The sequence below is a fragment of the Pleurodeles waltl genome, unplaced genomic scaffold (assembly GCF_031143425.1).
Source record: "Pleurodeles waltl isolate 20211129_DDA unplaced genomic scaffold, aPleWal1.hap1.20221129 scaffold_39, whole genome shotgun sequence".
NCBI lineage: Eukaryota > Metazoa > Chordata > Amphibia > Caudata > Salamandridae > Pleurodeles > Pleurodeles waltl.
Genome location: NW_027150097.1, coordinates 638,492 through 658,508, shown reverse-complemented (window position 1 = coordinate 658,508; position 20,017 = coordinate 638,492). Strand labels below are relative to the sequence as shown.

At 44.1% G+C, this 20,017-nt stretch overlaps 5 non-coding genes across 5 annotated transcripts; all 5 read right to left on the bottom strand.

Annotated features, from left to right (window-relative positions):
* Positions 1-1,817: 1,817 nt before the first annotated feature.
* TRNAE-UUC (transfer RNA glutamic acid (anticodon UUC)) lies at positions 1,818-1,889 on the bottom strand. Its single transcript has one exon. It is a non-coding gene; the product is annotated as a tRNA-Glu (tRNA).
* A 2,888-nt stretch (positions 1,890-4,777) lies between these two features.
* Positions 4,778-4,849, bottom strand: TRNAE-UUC (transfer RNA glutamic acid (anticodon UUC)). The gene has a single exon. It is a non-coding gene; the product is annotated as a tRNA-Glu (tRNA).
* A 2,888-nt stretch (positions 4,850-7,737) lies between these two features.
* On the bottom strand, positions 7,738-7,809 carry TRNAE-UUC (transfer RNA glutamic acid (anticodon UUC)). Its single transcript has one exon. It is a non-coding gene; the product is annotated as a tRNA-Glu (tRNA).
* A 5,849-nt stretch (positions 7,810-13,658) lies between these two features.
* Positions 13,659-13,730, bottom strand: TRNAE-UUC (transfer RNA glutamic acid (anticodon UUC)). The gene has a single exon. It is a non-coding gene; the product is annotated as a tRNA-Glu (tRNA).
* Positions 13,731-19,581: 5,851 nt separating this feature from the next.
* On the bottom strand, positions 19,582-19,653 carry TRNAE-UUC (transfer RNA glutamic acid (anticodon UUC)). The gene has a single exon. It is a non-coding gene; the product is annotated as a tRNA-Glu (tRNA).
* Between the last annotated feature and the right edge of the window lie 364 nt (positions 19,654-20,017).

The following is a 20,017-nucleotide window of genomic DNA, read 5'->3' as shown; positions in this document are numbered from 1 at the left end:
CTCTGACTTGTTATTCTGAGAGTCATGTGCTAAAGGGGGGCTTCCACCCTAGTTTGAGGGACCAGAGTACGAATGCCCCAGGGCACAAGAAGTACGCAGTCCTCATTGATACAACTGTGGCCCAGTAACTTCTGACTGCCCTTTGACCCCACAGACTGGCACATATATGTCATCAGACTATAGCACCGTGGTACATATGCACACATGTGCATGTACACGTCACCCAGTTTTTTATTCATTTATGTGCTAATACTGATCAGCATCAGGATGTGATGTCGAAGGAGACTGGTGGAGAGCGCCGAAGTCTCTGGTATTTCAAGACAAAACTAGAGACCTTTTCACACTCATATACTGCTCCAGGCAGATCTTCCACTGCAAATGCAAGTTATATGAGTCCAGCTGAAAACTGTTTATTTTTGGGTACTTGCTTTAGTCAAAGGTTACCATTTGCAACTCACAAAAAAAAAGCAAAGGGCAATTTCATACATTAACACTTTGGTAAAGTCGTTCTTTCACACCGTACATTTCCGTAAGTTTCTCTCTCCTTGTGAGTTATCCGGTGTGAAGGCCAAGTGGAGTCAGGTCCACACTGTGCATCTTACAGTTGTGTAGCCAGAGTAGAGAGGTGTCCACACAGACACAGGACATAGACAACACCTGTGTGTAGCATCAAGTGTCCCCAGCAACGCATATAGAATAATGTATAGATGCCCCCAAACCGCAGAAACCACGAGGGGAATGAAAAGAGGAAGAGACGGGTTATGTCAGAGATACAAATGGTTTCCTGCTCAAGACCTGCAATAAATTAAAACAAAAGTATTATTACAAACATTCCAGGTCCTACCGATATTGGAACTGAGATTGCTGGATTCAGAGTCCAGAGTGCTAATCATTACACGATGGAACCAACGTCCACGATCCTCAACCCTAGGAGTCCTGAAGCAGTGTCAGTCGCCACCTACTGTCTATCGCTTGAATTCGTTCACACTGTAAATCAAACATGACAAATCCAACAGCACAACTAAAATGTGTATTTCACAAGTAATAACATAAAAACAGAAATATACTTTTGCTGATGCAGAAACAAAGAAAATGTCTCGTCTGATGCTTCGAAATCTCCATTTAGCATGGCCTCTTAACTAACCACCAAGAGTCTTTGCACGGCTGGGAACCTTTGTAAAAGAGTCAGTGGGTCACTGTGAATGCAGCAGATCTTCACCCCTGTATTTCTTACAAAGAAGCAGAGTTTTATTCCAGGTACAGGAGGCATCTCTGGTGTCTGATACTACCGGTAGTGTTCAGCCTACCCTCTCTGAGAGAACAGCAGTGAGGGTACAAAGCACACTGGTTGCAAAATGTGGACACTGCAAACAACAGCTGCAATATCACAGATGATATAAAACACATAAAGTACTCAAGTCTTATACTAGATACAACACAGCAGGGAAATCATGTCATAAAACAAATGATGAACCCACAGTATGGAAGGGGCAGGTAATAAAATGCGAATTTCCCATGGTGGGACCACAGTCAATTGCTGCCTTCTTCTCTGTGCCCCGGTCTCTTTATATAATCTGTACTTTTTGTTGTGCAATAAAAGAAAAACAAGGAATAACCCTTCATAGTATTAATGTACAGGTCAAGGGCTGGGGAGAGAGGGCAGTAGATCTGGGGGTCGGTGTAAACCTCTGACGGCATTAGATGGAAGCAGAAGACAAAGCAAGTGACATTTATTAAGACTTTAGGTGCATTTAGGTTTATAGAAAAAAAGTGAGAAAGATTAAAATGGCTGAGTAGTGAAAAAAAAAAAAATGGAGTTCCCATACCGGGAGTCGATCCCAGGCCGCCTGGGTGAAAACCAGGAATCCTAACCGCTAGACCATATGGGAACTGTGAACTCATCATACAGCTCAGTGTATGTGAGGTGTCTCCTAGGTCACACTGCATTCCGTACACTGAGAGTTATATTCTTCTTCTCAGTAGTACACAATCAATTGGGGTAACAGACACTTCACTTCTGACAAAAGAGAAGGAATGACCAGAAGTCATCATTTCTGCCACAACCTGTCAGGTCTCATTATTTACAACCTTAGAGCTTCTACACATACACAGAGCCCAGGACACGGAGGACAGCAGCAGTCCCTGCATTCACTATTACTAACCCCTCCCCTTGAGCCAGACAAAGCCACGCCCCTCCCGTAGGACACTCCTGGGTTTCCTCACCAGACTGATGGCCCCACAGACCCCTCTCCAGTTATCTTCCAGCTGCTTCCTTGACGACACTCCCCTGCACCTGTCACAGGCTCCAAGCTGCCCATCTGGGGCTCGAGTTATACTCCTTCTCTATCTACTAACAGCACCGACTCCAGTCCTGACACTGGATTGGTTCACACAGAGAAGAAACAGCTCAGAAGTAGTCTGGGTTGTTCCCAGGTACCTGCATCTTCACAGAGTGACTGCCAGGGGGCAGCACAGCCAAAGCACTCACAGCCCACAAGGCTACAAATCATCAATTGGATGTCAGCAGCCTTGTCAGAGGCGCAGAGACTAGTAATTACACAATATTTTGGGACAGCAGAGGAAGAAGCAAGTGCTGAGCTGAAGTGGTCACTGCTGTTTTGTCACAACACCAGACATATGTTCTTAAAAGCATGTAAGCGCACATTCTTAGGCATTCTCGGTCGTCTTCTCCCTTTCTGACATTATACCAATTGTATACACCCGAATGGAGAAAAGTTAAAATATAAGGTACTAGGAATATGCGCCAAAGGTAGGCAAATTAAACATTTCAAGTACAAATATTACCATATTTATTGATGTAAAATGTAAACAAGTTAGACTGAAAATATGTGTGTGTGTTTACAAAGGATGTCTAAAGTGTATGCTGTGAGGTCAGGTTGCAGTTCACTACTTGCACTTGTGCCTTTCACAAGTGTGAGTACCCAGTTACACTGATGTCTGCTCTGACTTGTTATTCTGAGAGTCATGTGCTAAAGGGGGGCTTCCACCCTAGTTTGAGGGACCAGAGTACGAATGCCCCAGGGCACAGGAAGTACGCAGTCCTCATTGATACAACTGTGGCCCAGTAACTTCTGACTGCCCTTTGACCCCACAGACTGGCACATATATGTCATCAGACTATAGCACTGTGGTACATATGCACACATGTGCATGTACACGTCAGCCAGTTTTTTATTCATTTATGTGCTAATACTGTTCAGCATCAGGATGTGATGTCGAAGGAGACTGGTGGAGAGCGCCGAAGTCTCTGGTATTTCAAGACAAAACTAGAGACCTTTTCACACTCATATACTGCTCCAGGCAGATCTTCCACTGCAAATGCAAGTTATATGAGTCCAGCTGAAAACTGTTTATTTTTGGGTACTTGCTTTAGTCAAAGGTTACCATTTGCAACTCACAAAAAAAAAGCAAAGGGCAATTTCATACATTAACACTTTGGTAAAGTCGTTCTTTCACACCGTACATTTCCGTAAGTTTCTCTCTCCTTGTGAGTTATCCAGTGTGAAGGCCAAGTGGAGTGAGGTCCACACTGTGCATCTTACAGTTGTGTAGCCAGAGTAGAGAGGTGTCCACACAGACACAGGACGTAGACAACACCTGTGTGTAGCATCAAGTGTCCCCAGCAACGCCTATAGAATAATGTATAGATGCCCCCAAACCGCAGAAACCACGAGGGGAATGAAAAGAGGAAGAGACGGGTTATGTCAGAGATACAAATGGTTTCCTGCTCAAGACCTGCAATAAATTAAAACAAAAGTATTATTACAAACATTCCAGGTCCTACCGATATTGGAACTCAGATTGCTGGATTCAGAGTCCAGAGTGCTAATCATTACACAATGGAACCAACGTCCACGATCCTCAACCCTAGGAGTCCTGAAGCAGTGTCAGTCGACACCTACTGTCTATCGCTTGAATTCGTTCACACTGTAAATCAAACATGACAAATCCAACAGCACAACTAAAATGTGTATTTCACAAGTAATAACATAAACACAGAAATATACTTTTGCTGATGCAGAAACAAAGAAAACGTCTCGGCTGATGCTTCGAAATCTCCATTTAGCATGGCCCCTTAACTAACCACCAAGAGTCTTTGCACGGCTGGGAACCTTTGTAAAAGGGTCAGTGGGTCACTGTGAATGCAGCAGATCTTCACCCCTGTATTTCTTACAAAGAAGCAGAGTTTTATTCCAGGTACAGGAGGCATCTCTGGTGTCTGATACTACCGGTAGTGTTCAGCCTACCCTCTCTGAGAGAGCAGCAATGAGGGTACAAAGCACACTGGTTGCAAAATGTGGACACTGCAAACAACAGCTGCAATATCACAGATGATATAAAACACATAAAGTACTCAAGTCTTATACTAGATACAACACAGCAGGGAAATCATGTCATAAAACAAATGATGAACCCACAGTATGGAAGGGGCAGGTAATAAAATGCGAATTTCCCATGGTGGGACCACAGTCAATTGCTGCCTTCTTCTCTGTGCCCCGGTCTCTTTATATAATCTGTACTTTTTGTTGTGCAATAAAAGAAAAACAAGGAATAACCCTTCATAGTATTAATGTACAGGTCAAGGGCTGGGGAGAGAGGGCAGTAGATCTGGGGGTCGGTGTAAACCTCTGACGGCATTAGATGGAAGCAGAAGACGAAGCAAGTGACATTTATTAAGACTTTAGGTGCATTTAGGTTTATAGAAAAAAAGTGAGAAAGATTAAAATGTCTGAGTAGTGAAAAAAAATAAATGGAGTTCCCATACCGGGAGTCGAACCCGGGCCGCCTGGGTGAAAACCAGGAATCCTAACCGCTAGACGATATGGGAACTGTGAACTCATCATACAGCTCAGTGTATGTGAGGTGTCTCCTAGGTCACACTGCATTCCGTACACTGAGAGTTATATTCTTCTTCTCAGTAGTACACAATCAATTTAGGTAACAGACACTTCACTTCTGACAAAAGAGAAGGAATGACCAGAAGTCATCATTTCTGCCACAACCTGTCAGGTCTCATTATTTACAACCTTAGAGCTTCTACACATACACAGAGCCCAGGACACGGAGGACAGCAGCAGTCCCTGCATTCACTATTACTAACCCCTCCCCTTGAGCCAGACAAAGCCACGCCCCTCCCGTAGGACACTCCTGGGTTTCCTCACCAGACTGATGGCCCCACAGACCCCTCTCCAGTTATCTTCCAGCTGCTTCCTTGACGACACTCCCCTGCACCTGTCACAGGCTCCAGGCTGCCCTCCTGGGGCTCGAGTTATACTCCTTCTCTATCTACTAACAGCACCGACTCCAGTCTTGACACTGGATTGGTTCACACAGAGAAGAAACAGCTCAGAAGTAGTCTGGGTTGTTCCCAGGTACCTGCATCTTCACAGAGTGACTGCCAGGGGGCAGCACAGCCAAAGCACTCACAGCCCACAAGGCTACAAATCATCAATTGGATGTCAGCAGCCTTGTCAGAGGCGCAGAGACTAGTAATTACACAATATTTTGGGACAGCAGAGGAAGAAGCAAGTGCTGAGCTGAAGTGGTCACTGCTGTTTTGTCACAACACCAGACATATGTTCTTAAAAGCATGTAAGCGCACATTCTTAGGCATTCTCGGTCGTCTTCTCCCTTTCTGACATTATACCAATTGTATACACCCGAATGGAGAAAAGTTAAAATATAAGGTACTAGGAATATGCGCCAAAGGTAGGCAAATTAAACATTTCAAGTACAAATATTACCATATTTATTGATGTAAAATGTAAACAAGTTAGACTGAAAATATGTGTGTGTGTTTACAAAGGATGTCTAAAGTGTATGCTGTGAGGTCAGGTTGCAGTATACTACTTGCACTTGTGCCTTTCACAAGTGTGAGTACCCAGTTACACTAATGTCTGCTCTGACTTGTTATTCTGAGAGTCATGTGCTAAAGGGGGGCTTCCACCCTAGTTTGAGGGACCAGAGTACGAATGCCCCAGGGCACAGGAAGTACGCAGTCCTCATTGATACAACTGTGGCCCAGTAACTTTTGACTGCCCTTTGACCCCACAGATTGGCACATATATGTCATCAGACTATAGCACCGTGGTACATATGCACACATGTGCATGTACACGTCAGCCAGTTTTTTATTCATTTATGTGCTAATACTGTTCAGCATCAGGATGTGATGTCGAAGGAGACTGGTGGAGAGCGCCGAAGTCTCTGGTATTTCAAGACAAAACTAGAGACCTTTTCACACTCATATACTGCTCCAGGCAGATCTTCCACTGCAAATGCATGTTATATGAGTCCAGCTGAAAACTGTTTATTTTTGGGTACTTGCTTTAGTCAAAGGTTACCATTTGCAACTCACAAAAAAAAAGCAAAGGGCAATTTCATACATTAACACTTTGGTAAAGTCGTTCTTTCACACCGTACATTTCCGTAAGTTTCTCTCTCCTTGTGAGTTATCCGGTGTGAAGGCCAAGTGGAGTCAGGTCCACACTGTGCATCTTACAGTTGTGTAGCCAGAGTAGAGAGGTGTCCACACAGACACAGGACGTAGACAACACCTGTGTGTAGCATCAAGTGTCCCCAGCAACGCCTATAGAATAATGTATAGATGCCCCCAAACCGCAGAAACCACGGGGGGAATGAAAAGAGGAAGAGACGGGTTATGTCAGAGATACAAATGGTTTCCTGCTCAAGACCTGCAATAAATTAAAACAAAAGTATTATTACAAACATTCCAGGTCCTACCGATATTGGAACTCAGATTGCTGGATTCAGAGTCCAGAGTGCTAATCATTACACGATGGAACCAACGTCCACGATCCTCAACCCTAGGAGTCCTGAAGCAGTGTCAGTCGACACCTACTGTCTATCGCTTGAATTCATTCACACTGTAAATCAAACATGACAAATCCAACAGCACAACTAAAATGTGTATTTCACAAGTAATAACATAAAAACAGAAATATACTTTTGCTGATGCAGAAACAAAGAAAACGTCTCGGCTGATGCTTCGAAATCTCCATTTAGCATGGCCCCTTAACTAACCACCAAGACTCTTTGCACGGCTGGGAACCTTTGTAAAAGGGTCAGTGGGTCACTGTGAATGCAGCAGATCTTCACCCCTGTATTTCTTACAAAGAAGCATAGTTTTATTCCAGGTACAGAAGGCATCTCTGGTGTCTGATACTACCGGTAGTGTTCAGCCTACCCTCTCTGAGAGAGCAGCAGTGAGGGTACAAAGCACACTGGTTGCAAAATGTGGACACTGCAAACAACAGCTGCAATATCACAGATGATATAAAACACATAAAGTACTCAAGTCTTATACTAGATACAACACATCACGGAAATCATGTCATAAAACAAATGATGAACCCACAGTATGGAAGGGGCAGGTAATAAAATGCGAATTTCCCATGGTGGGACCACAGTCAATTGCTGCCTTCTTCTCTGTGCCCCGGTCTCTTTATATAATCTGTACTTTTTGTTGTGCAATAAAAGAAAAACAAGGAATAAACCTTCATAGTATTAATGTACAGGTCAAGGGCTGGGGAGAGAGGGCAGTAGATCTGGGGGTCGTTGTAAACCTCTGACGGCATTAGATGGAAGCAGAAGACAAAGCAAGTGACATTTATTAAGACTTTAGGTGCATTTAGGTTTATAGAAAAAAACTGAGAAAGATTAAAATGTCTGAGTAGTGAAAAAAAATAAATGGAGTTCCCATACCGGGAGTCGAACCCGGGCCGCCTAGGTGAAAACCAGGAATCCTAACCGCTAGACCATATGGGAACTGTGAACTCATCATACAGCTCAGTGTATGTGAGGTGTCTCCTAGGTCACACTGCATTCCGTACACTGAGAGTTATATTCTTCTTCTCAGTAGTACACAATCAATTGGGGTAACAGACACTTCACTTCTGACAAAAGAGAAGGAATGACCAGAAGTCATCATTTCTGCCACAACCTGTCAGGTCTCATTATTTACAACCTTAGAGCTTCTACACATACACAGAGCCCAGGACACGGAGGACAGCAGCAGTCCCTGCATTCACTATTACTAACCCCTCCCCTTGAGCCAGACAAAGCCACGCCCCTCCCGTAGGACACTCCTGGGTTTCCTCACCAGACTGATGGCCCCACAGACCCCTCTCCAGTTATCTTCCAGCTGCTTCCTTGACGACACTCCCCTGCACCTGTCACAGGCTCCAGGCTGCCCTCCTGGGGCTCGAGTTATACTCCTTCTCTATCTACTAACAGCACCGACTCCAGTCCTGACACTGGATTGATTCACACAGAGAAGAAACAGCTCAGAAGTAGTCTGGGTTGTTCCCAGGTACCTGCATCTTCACAGAGTGACTGCCAGGGAGCAGCACAGCCAAAGCACTCACAGCCACAAGGCTACAAATCATCAATTGGATGTCAGCAGCCTTGTCAGAGGCGCAGAGACTAGTAATTCCACAATATTTTGGGACAGCAGAGGAAGAAGCAAGTGCTGAGCTGAAGTGGTCACTGCTGTTTTGTCACAACACCAGACATATGTTCTTAAAAGCATGTAAGCGCACATTCTTAGGCATTCTCGGTCGTCTTCTCCCTTTCTGACATTATACCAATTGTATACACCCGAATGGAGAAAAGTTAAAATATAAGGTACTAGGAATATGCGCCAAAGGTAGGCAAATTAAACATTTCAAGTACAAATATTAACATATTTATTGATGTAAAATGTAAACAAGTTAGACTGAAAATATGTGTGTGTGTTTACAAAGGATGTCTAAAGTGTATGCTGTGAGGTCAGGTTGCAGTTCACTACTTGCACTTGTGCCTTTCACAAGTGTGAGTACCCAGTTACACTAATGTCTGCTCTGACTTGTTATTCTGAGAGTCATGTGCTAAAGGGGGGCTTCCACCCTAGTTTGAGGGACCAGAGTACGAATGCCCCAGGGCACAGGAAGTACGCAGTCCTCATTGATACAACTGTGGCCCAGTAACTTCTGACTGCCCTTTGACCCCACAGACTGGCACATATATGTCATCAGACTATAGCACTGTGGTACATATGCACACATGTGCATGTACACGTCAGCCAGTTTTTTATTCATTTATGTGCTAATACTGTTCAGCATCAGGATGTGATGTCGAAGGAGACTGGTGGAGAGCGCCGAAGTCTCTGGTATTTCAAGACAAAACTAGAGACCTTTTCACACTCATATACTGCTCCAGGCAGATCTTCCACTGCAAATGCAAGTTATATGAGTCCAGCTGAAAACTGTTTATTTTTGGGTACTTGCTTTAGTCAAAGGTTACCATTTGCAACTCACAAAAAAAAAGCAAAGGGCAATTTCATACATTAACACTTTGGTAAAGTCGTTCTTTCACACCGTACATTTCCGTAAGTTTCTCTCTCCTTGTGAGTTATCCGGTGTGAAGGCCAAGTGGAGTCAGGTCCACACTGTGCATCTTACAGTTGTGTAGCCAGAGTAGAGAGGTGTCCACACAGACACAGGACATAGACAACACCTGTGTGTAGCATCAAGTGTCCCCAGCAACGCCTATAGAATAATGTATAGATGCCCCCAAACCGCAGAAACCACGAGGGGAATGAAAAGAGGAAGAGACGGGTTATGTCAGAGATACAAATGGTTTCCTGCTCAAGACCTGCAATAAATTAAAACAAAAGTATTATTACAAACATTCCAGGTCCTACCGATATTGGAACTGAGATTGCTGGATTCAGAGTCCAGAGTGCTAATCATTACACGATGGAACCAACGTCCACGATCCTCAACCCTAGGAGTCCTGAAGCAGTGTCAGTCGCCACCTACTGTCTATCGCTTGAATTCGTTCACACTGTAAATCAAACATGACAAATCCAACAGCACAACTAAAATGTGTATTTCACAAGTAATAACATAAAAACAGAAATATACTTTTGCTGATGCAGAAACAAAGAAAACGTCTCGTCTGATGCTTCGAAATCTCCATTTAGCATGGCCTCTTAACTAACCACCAAGAGTCTTTGCACGGCTGGGAACCTTTGTAAAAGAGTCAGTGGGTCACTGTGAATGCAGCAGATCTTCACCCCTGTATTTCTTACAAAGAAGCAGAGTTTTATTCCAGGTACAGGAGGCATCTCTGGTGTCTGATACTACCGGTAGTGTTCAGCCTACCCTCTCTGAGAGAGCAGCAGTGAGGGTACAAAGCACACTGGTTGCAAAATGTGGACGCTGCAAACAACAGCTGCAATATCACAGATGATATAAAACACATAAAGTACTCAAGTCTTATACTAGAAACAACACAGCAGGGGAATCATGTCATAAAACAAATGATGAACCCACAGTATGGACGGGGCAGGTAATAAAATGCGAATTTCCCATGGTGGGACCACAGTCAATTGCTGCCTTCTTCTCTGTGCCCCGGTCTCTTTATATAATCTGTACTTTTTGTTGTGCAATAAAAGAAAAACAAGGAATAACCCTTCATAGTATTAATGTACAGGTCAAGGGCTGGGGAGAGAGGGCAGTAGATTTGGGGGTCGGTGTAAACCTCTGACGGCATTAGATGGAAGCAGAAGACAAAGCAAGTGACATTTATTAAGACTTTAGGTGCATTTAGGTTTATAGAAAAAAACTGAGAAAGATTAAAATGTCTGAGTAGTGAAAAAAAAAAAAAAGGATTTCCCATATCGGGAGTCGAACCCAGGCCGCCTGGGTGAAAACCAGGAATCCTAACTGCTAGACCATATGGGAACTGTGAACTTTTTCTACAGCTTAGTGTATGTGAGGTGTCTCCCAAGGTCACAGTGCATTCCGTACACTGAGAGTTATATTCTTCTTCTCAGTAGTACACAATCAATTGGGGTAACAGACACCTCACTTCTGACAAAAGAGAAGGAATGACCAGAAGTCATCATTTCTGCCACAACCTGTCAGGTCTCATTATTTACAACCTTAGAGCTTCTACACATACACAGAGCCCAGGACACGGAGGACAGCAGCAGTCCCTGCATTCACTATTACTAACCCCTCCCCTTGAGCCAGACAAAGCCACGCCCCTCCCGTAGGACACTCCTGGGTTTCCTCACCAGACTGATGGCCCCACAGACCCCTCTCCAGTTATCTTCCAGCTGCTTCCTTGACGACACTCCCCTGCACCTGTCACAGGCTCCAGGCTGCCCTCCTGGGGCTCGAGTTATACTCCTTCTCTATCTACTAACAGCACCGACTCCAGTCCTGACACTGGAATGGTTCACATAGAGAAGAAACAGCTCAGAAGTAGTCTGGGTTGTTCCCAGGTACCTGCATCTTCACAGAGTGACTTCCAGGGGGCAGCACAGCCAAAGCACTCACAGCCCACAAGGCTACAAATCATCAATTGGATGTCAGCAGCCTTGTCAGAGGCGCAGAGACTAGTAATTCCACAATATTTTGGGACAGCAGAGGAAGAAGCAAGTGCTGAGCTGAAGTGGTCACTGCTCTTTTGTCACAACACCAGACATATGTTCTTAAAAGCATGTAAGCGCACATTCTTAGGCATTCTCGGTCGTCTTCTCCCTTTCTGACATTATACCAATTGTATACACCCGAATGGAGAAAAGTTAAAATATAAGGTACTAGGAATATGCGCCAAAGGTAGGCAAATTAAACATTTCAAGTACAAATATTACCATATTTATTGATGTAAAATCTAAACAAGTTAGACTGAAAATATGTGTGTGTGTTTACAAAGGATGTCTAAAGTGTATGCTGTGAGGTCAGGTTGCAGTTCACTACTTGCACTTGTGCCTTTCACAAGTGTGAGTACCCAGTTACACTAATGTCTGCTCTGACTTGTTATTCTGAGAGTCATGTGCTAAAGGGGGGCTTCCACCCTAGTTTGAGGGACCAGAGTACGAATGCCCCAGGGCACAGGAAGTACACAGTCCTCATTGATACAACGGTGGCCCAGTAACTTCTGACTGCCCTTTGACCCCACAGACTGGCACATATATGTCATTAGACTATAGCACTGTGGTACATATGCACACATGTGCATGTACACGTCAGACAGTTTTTTATTCATTTATGTGCTAATACTGTTCAGCATCAGGATGTGATGTCGAAGGAGACTGGTGGAGAGCGCCGAAGTCTCTGGTATTTCAAGACAAAACTAGAGACCTTTTCACACTCATATACTGCTCCAGGCAGATCTTCCACTGCAAATGCAAGTTATATGAGTCCAGCTGAAAACTGTTTATTTTTGGGTACTTGCTTTAGTCAAAGGTTACCATTTGCAACTCACAAAAAAAAAGCAAAGGGCAATTTCATACATTAACACTTTGGTAAAGTCGTTCTTTCACACCGTACATTTCCGTAAGCTTCTCTCTCCTTGTAAGTTATCCGGTGAGAAGGCCAAGTGGAGTCAGGTCCACACTGTGCATCTTACAGTTGTGTAGCCAGAGTAGAGAGGTGTCCACACAGACACAGGACGTAGACAACACCTGTGTGTAGCATCAAGTGTCCCCAGCAACGCCTATAGAATAATGTATAGATGCCCCCAAACCGCAGAAACCACGAGGGGAATGAAAAGAGGAAGAGACGGGTTATGTCAGAGATACAAATGGTTTCCTGCTCAAGACCTGCAATAAATTAAAACAAAAGTATTATTACAAACATTCCAGGTCCTACCGATATTGGAACTCAGATTGCTGGATTCAGAGTCCAGAGTGCTAATCATTACACGATGGAACCAACGTCCACGATCCTCAACCCTAGGAGTCCTGAAGCAATGTCAGTCACCACCTACTGTCTATCGCTTGAATTCGTTCACACTGTAAATCACACATGACAAATCCAACAGCACAACTAAAATGTGTATTTCACAAGTAATAACATAAAAACAGAAATATACTTTTGCTGATGCAGAAACAAAGAAAACGTCTCGTCTGATGCTTCGAAATCTCCATTTAGCATGGCCCCTTAACTAACCACCAAGAGTCTTTGCACGGCTGGGAACCTTTGTAAAAGAGTCAGTGGGTCACTGTGAATGCAGCAGATCTTCACCCCTGTATTTCTTACAAAGAAGCAGAGTTTTATTCCAGGTACAGGAGGCATCTCTGGTGTCTGATACTACCGGTAGTGTTCAGCCTACCCTCTCTGAGAGAGCAGCAGTGAGGGTACAAAGCACACTGGTTGCAAAATGTGGACACTGCAAACAACAGCTGCAATATCACAGATGATATAAAACACATAAAGTACTCAAGTCTTATACTAGATACAACACAGCAGGGAAATCATGTCATAAAACAAACGATGAACCCACAGTATGGAAGGGGCAGGTAATAACATGCGAATTTCCCATGGTGGGACCACAGTCAATTGCTGCCTTCTTCTCTGTGCCCCGTTCTCTTTATATAATCTGTACTTTTTGTTGTGCAATAAAAGAAAAACAAGGAATAACCCTTCATAGTATTAATGTACAGGTCAAGGGCTGGGGAGAGAGGGCAGTAGATCTGGGGGTCGGTGTAAACCTCTGACGGCATTAGATGGAAGCAGAAGACAAAGCAAGTGACATTTATTAAGACTTTAGGTGCATTTAGGTTTATAGAAAAAAACTGAGAAAGATTAAAATGTCTGAGTAGTGAAAAAAAAAAAAAGGATTTCCCATACCGGGAGTCGAACCCAGGCCGCCTGGGTGAAAACCAGGAATCCTAACTGCTAGACCATATGGGAACTGTGAACTTTTTATACAGCTTAGTGTATGTGAGGTGTCTCCCAAGGTCACAGTGCATTCCGTACACTGAGAGTTATATTCTTCTTCTCAGTAGTACACAATCAATTGGGGTAACAGACACCTCACTTCTGACAAAAGAGAAGGAATGACCAGAAGTCATCATTTCTGCCACAACCTGTCAGGTCTCATTATTTACAACCTTAGAGCTTCTACACATACACAGAGCCCAGGACACGGAGGACAGCAGCAGTCCCTGCATTCACTATTACTAACCCCTCCCCTAGAGCCAGACAAAGCCACGCCCCTCCCGTAGGACACTCCTGGGTTTCCTCACCAGACTGATGGCCCCACAGACCCCTCTCCAGTTATCTTCCAGCTGCTTCCTTGACGACACTCCCCTGCACCTGTCACAGGCTCCAGGCTGCCCTCCTGGGGCTCGAGTTATACTCCTTCTCTATCTACTAACAGCACCGACTCCAGTCCTGACACTGGATTGGTTCACACAGAGAAGAAACAGCTCAGAAGTAGTCTGGGTTGTTCCCAGGTACCTGCATCTTCACAGAGTGACTGCCAGGGGGCAGCACAGCCAAAGCACTCACAGCCCACAAGGCTACAAATCATCAATTGGATGTCAGCAGCCTTGTCAGAGGCGCAGAGACTAGTAATTCCACAATATTTTGGGACAGCAGAGGAAGAAGCAAGTGCTGAGCTGAAGTGGTCACTGCTGTTTTGTCACAACACCAGACATATGTTCTTAAAAGCATGTAAGCGCACATTCTTAGGCATTCTCGGTCGTCTTCTCCCTTTCTGACATTATACCAATTGTATACACCCGAATGGAGAAAAGTTAAAATATAAGGTACTAGGAATATGCGCCAAAGGTAGGCAAATTAAACATTTCAAGTACAAATAATACCATATTTATTGATGTAAAATGTAAACAAGTTAGACTGAAAATATGTGTGTGTGTTTACAAAGGATGTCTAAAGTGTATGCTGTGAGGTCAGGTTGCAGTTCACTACTTGCACTTGTGCCTTTCACAAGTGTGAGTACCCAGTTACACTAATGTCTGCTCTGACTTGTTATTCTGAGAGTCATGTGCTAAAGGGGGGCTTCCACCCTAGTTTGAGGGACCAGAGTACGAATGCCACAGGGCACAGGAAGTACACAGTCCTCATTGATACAACTGTGGCCCAGTAACTTCTGACTGCCCTTTGACCCCACAGACTGGCACATATATGTCATCAGACTATAGCACCGTGGTACATATGCACACATGTGCATGTACACGTTAGCCAGTTTTTTATTCATTTATGTGCTAATACTGTTCAGCATCAGGATGTGATGTCGAAGGAGACTGGTGGAGAGCGCCGAAGTCTCTGGTATTTCAAGACAAAACTAGAGACCTTTTCACACTCATATACTGCTCCAGGCAGATCTTCCACTGCAAATGCAAGTTATATGAGTCCAGCTGAAAACTGTTTATTTTTGGGTACTTGCTTTAGTCAAAGGTTACCATTTGCAACTCACAAAAAAAAAGCAAAGGGCAATTTCATACATTAACACTTTGGTAAAGTCGTTCTTTCACACCGTACATTTCCGTAAGCTTCTCTCTCCTTGTAAGTTATCCGGTGTGAAGGCCAAATGGAGTCAGGTCCACACTGTGCATCTTACAGTTGTGTAGCCAGAGTAGAGAGGTGTCCACACAGACACAGGACGTAGACAACACCTGTGTGTAGCATCAAGTGTCCCCAGCAACGCCTATAGAATAATGTATAGATGCCCCCAAACCGCAGAAACCACGAGGGGAATGAAAAGAGGAAGAGACGGGTTATGTCAGAGATACAAATGGTTTCCTGCTCAAGACCTGCAATAAATTAAAACAAAAGTATTATTACAAACATTCCAGGTCCTACCTATATTGGAACTCAGATTGCTGGATTCAGAGTCCAGAGTGCTAATCATTACACGATGGAACCAACGTCCACGATCCTCAACCCTAGGAGTCCTGAAGCAATGTCAGTCACCACCTACTGTCTATCGCTTGAATTCGTTCACACTGTAAATCAAACATGACAAATCCAACAGCACAACTAAAATGTGTATTTCACAAGTAATAACATAAAAACAGAAATATACTTTTGCTGATGCAGAAACAAAGAAAACGTCTCGTCTGATGCTTCAAAATCTCCATTTAGCATGGCCCCTTAACTAACCACCAAGAGTCTTTGCACGGCTGGGAACCTTTGTAAAAGAGTCAGTGGGTCACTGTGAATGCAGCAGATCTTCACCCCTGTATTTCTTACAAAGAAGCAGAGTTTTATTCCAGGTACAGGAGGCATCTCTGGTGTCTGATACTACCGGTAGTGTTCAGCCTACCCTCTCTGAGAGAGCAGCAGTGAGGGTACAAAGCACACTGGTTGCAAAATGTGGACACTGCAAACAACAGCTGCAATATCACAGATGATATAAAACACATAAAGTACTCAAGTCTTATACTAGATACAACACAGCAGGGAAATCATGTCATAAAACAAATGATGAACCCACAGTATGGAAGGGGCAGGTAATAAAATGCGAATTTCCCATGGTGGGACCACAGTCAATTGCTGCCTTCTTCTCTGTGCCCCGGTCTCTTTATATAATCTGTACTTTTTGTTGTGCAATAAAAGAAAAACAAGGAATAACCCTTCATAGTATTAATGTACAGGTCAAGGGCTGGGGAGAGAGGGCAGTAGATCTGGGGGTCGGTGTAAACCTCTGACGGCATTAGATGGAAGCAGAAGACAAAGCAAGTGACATGTATTAAGACTTTAGGTTCATTTAGGTTTATAGAAAAAAACTGAGAAAGATTAAAATGTCTGAGTAGTGAAAAAAAAAAAAAAGGATTTCCCATACCGGGAGTCGAACCCAGGCCGCCTGCGTGAAAACCAGGAATCCTAAATGCTAGACCATATGGGAACTGTGAACTTTTTATACAGCTTAGTGTATGTGAGGTGTCTCCCAAGGTCACAGTGCATTCCGTACACTGAGAGTTATATTCTTCTTCTCAGTAGTACACAATCAATTGGGGTAACAGACACCTCACTTCTGACAAAAGAGAAGGAATGACCAGAAGTCATCATTTCTGCCACAACCTGTCAGGTCTCATTATTTACAACCTTAGAGCTTCTACACATACACAGAGCCCAGGACACGGAGGACAGCAGCAGTCCCTGCATTCACTATTACTAACCCCTCCCCTTGAGCCAGACAAAGCCACGCCCCTCCCGTAGGACACTCCTGGGTTTCCTCACCAGACTGATGGCCCCACAGACCCCTCTCCAGTTATCTTCCAGCTGCTTCCTTGACAACACTCCCCTGCACCTGTCACAGGCTCCAGGCTGCCCTCCTGGGGCTCGAGTTATACTCCTTCTCTATCTACTAACAGCACCGACTCCAGTCCTGACACTGGAATGGTTCACATAGAGAAGAAACAGCTCAGAAGTAGTCTGGGTTGTTCCCAGGTACCTGCATCTTCACAGAGTGACTTCCAGGGGGCAGCACAGCCAAAGCACTCACAGCCCACAAGGCTACAAATCATCAATTGGATGTCAGCAGCCTTGTCAGAGGCGCAGAGACTAGTAATTCCACAATATTTTGGGACAGCAGAGGAAGAAGCAAGTGCTGAGCTGAAGTGGTCACTGCTGCTTTGTCACAACACCAGACATATGTTCTTAAAAGCATGTAAGCGCACATTCTTAGGCATTCTCGGTCGTCTTCTCCCTTTCTGACATTATACCAATTGTATACACCCGAATGGAGAAAAGTTAAAATATAAGGTACTAGGAATATGCGCCAAAGGTAGGCAAATTAAACATTTCAAGTACAAATATTACCATATTTATTGATGTAAAATCTAAACAAGTTAGACTGAAAATATGTGTGTGTGTTTACAAAGGATGTCTAAAGTGTATGCTGTGAGGTCAGGTTGCAGTTCACTACTTGCACTTGTGCCTTTCACAAGTGTGAGTACCCAGTTACACTAATGTCTGCTCTGACTTGTTATTCTGAGAGTCATGTGCTAAAGGGGGGCTTCCACCCTAGTTTGAGGGACCAGAGTACGAATGCCCCAGGGCACAGGAAGTACACAGTCCTCATTGATACAACGGTGGCCCAGTAACTTCTGACTGCCCTTTGACCCCACAGACTGGCACATATATGTCATCAGACTATAGCACCGTGGTACATATGCACACATGTGCATGTACACGTCAGACAGTTTTTTATTCATTTATGTGCTAATACTGTTCAGCATCAGGATGTGATGTCGAAGGAGACTGGTGGAGAGCGCCGAAGTCTCTGGTATTTCAAGACAAAACTAGAGACCTTTTCACACTCATATACTGCTCCAGGCAGATCTTCCACTGCAAATGCAAGTTATATGAGTCCAGCTGAAAACTGTTTATTTTTGGGTACTTGCTTTAGTCAAAGGTTACCATTTGCAACTCACAAAAAAAAAGCAAAGGGCAATTTCATACATTAACACTTTGGTAAAGTCGTTCTTTCACACCGTACATTTCCGTAAGCTTCTCTCTCCTTGTAAGTTATCCGGTGAGAAGGCCAAGTGGAGTCAGGTCCGCACTGTGCATCTTACAGTTGTGTAGCCAGAGTAGAGAGGTGTCCACACAGACACAGAACGTAGACAACACCTGTGTGTAGCATCAAGTGTCCCCAGCAACGCCTATAGAATAATGTATAGATGCCCCCAAACCGCAGAAACCACGAGGGGAATGAAAAGAGGAAGAGACGGGTTATGTCAGAGATACAAATGGTTTCCTGCTCAAGACCTGCAATAAATTAAAACAAAAGTATTATTACAAACATTCCAGGTCCTACCGATATTGGAACTCAGATTGCTGGATTCAGAGTCCAGAGTGCTAATCATTACACGATGGAACCAACGTCCACGATCCTCAACCCTAGGAGTCCTGAAGCAATGTCAGTCACCACCTACTGTCTATCGCTTGAATTCGTTCACACTGTAAATCAAACATGACAAATCCAACAGCACAACTAAAATGTGTATTTCACAAGTAATAACATAAAAACAGAAATATACTTTTGCTGATGCAGAAACAAAGAAAACGTCTCGTCTGATGCTTCGAAATCTCCATTTAGCATGGCCCCTTAACTAACCACCAAGAGTCTTTGCACGGCTGGGAACCTTTGTAAAAGAGTCAGTGGGTCACTGTGAATGCAGCAGATCTTCACCCCTGTATTTCTTACAAAGAAGCAGAGTTTTATTCCAGGTACAGGAGGCATCTCTGGTGTCTGATACTACCGGTAGTGTTCAGCCTACCCTCTCTGAGAGAGCAGCAGTGAGGGTACAAAGCACACTGGTTGCAAAATGTGGACACTGCAAACAACAGCTGCAATATCACAGATGATATAAAACACATAAAGTACTCAAGTCTTATACTAGATACAACACAGCAGGGAAATCATGTCATAAAACAAACGATGAACCCACAGTATGGAAGGGGCAGGTAATAACATGCGAATTTCCCATGGTGGGACCACAGTCAATTGCTGCCTTCTTCTCTGTGCCCCGGTCTCTTTATATAATCTGTACTTTTTGTTGTGCAATAAAAGAAAAACAAGGAATAACCCTTCATAGTATTAATGTACAGGTCAAGGGCTGGGGAGAGAGGGCAGTAGATCTGGGGGTCGGTGTAAACCTCTGACGGCATTAGATGGAAGCAGAAGACAAAGCAAGTGACATTTATTAAGACTTTAGGTGCATTTAGGTTTATAGAAAAAAACTGAGAAAGATTAAAATGTCTGAGTAGTGAAAAAAAAAAAAAGGATTTCCCATACCGGGAGTCGAACCCAGGCCGCCTGGGTGAAAACCAGGAATCCTAACTGCTAGACCATATGGGAACTGTGAACTTTTTATACAGCTTAGTGTATGTGAGGTGTCTCCTAAGGTCACAGTGCATTCCGTACACTGAGAGTTATATTCTTCTTCTCAGTAGTACACAATCAATTGGGGTAACAGACACCTCACTTCTGACAAAAGAGAAGGAATGACCAGAAGTCATCATTTCTGCCACAACCTGTCAGGTCTCATTATTTACAACCTTAGAGCTTCTACACATACACAGAGCCCAGGACACGGAGGACAGCAGCAGTCCCTGCATTCACTATTACTAACCCCTCCCCTAGAGCCAGACAAAGCCACGCCCCTCCCGTAGGACACTCCTGGGTTTCCTCACCAGACTGATGGCCCCACAGACCCCTCTCC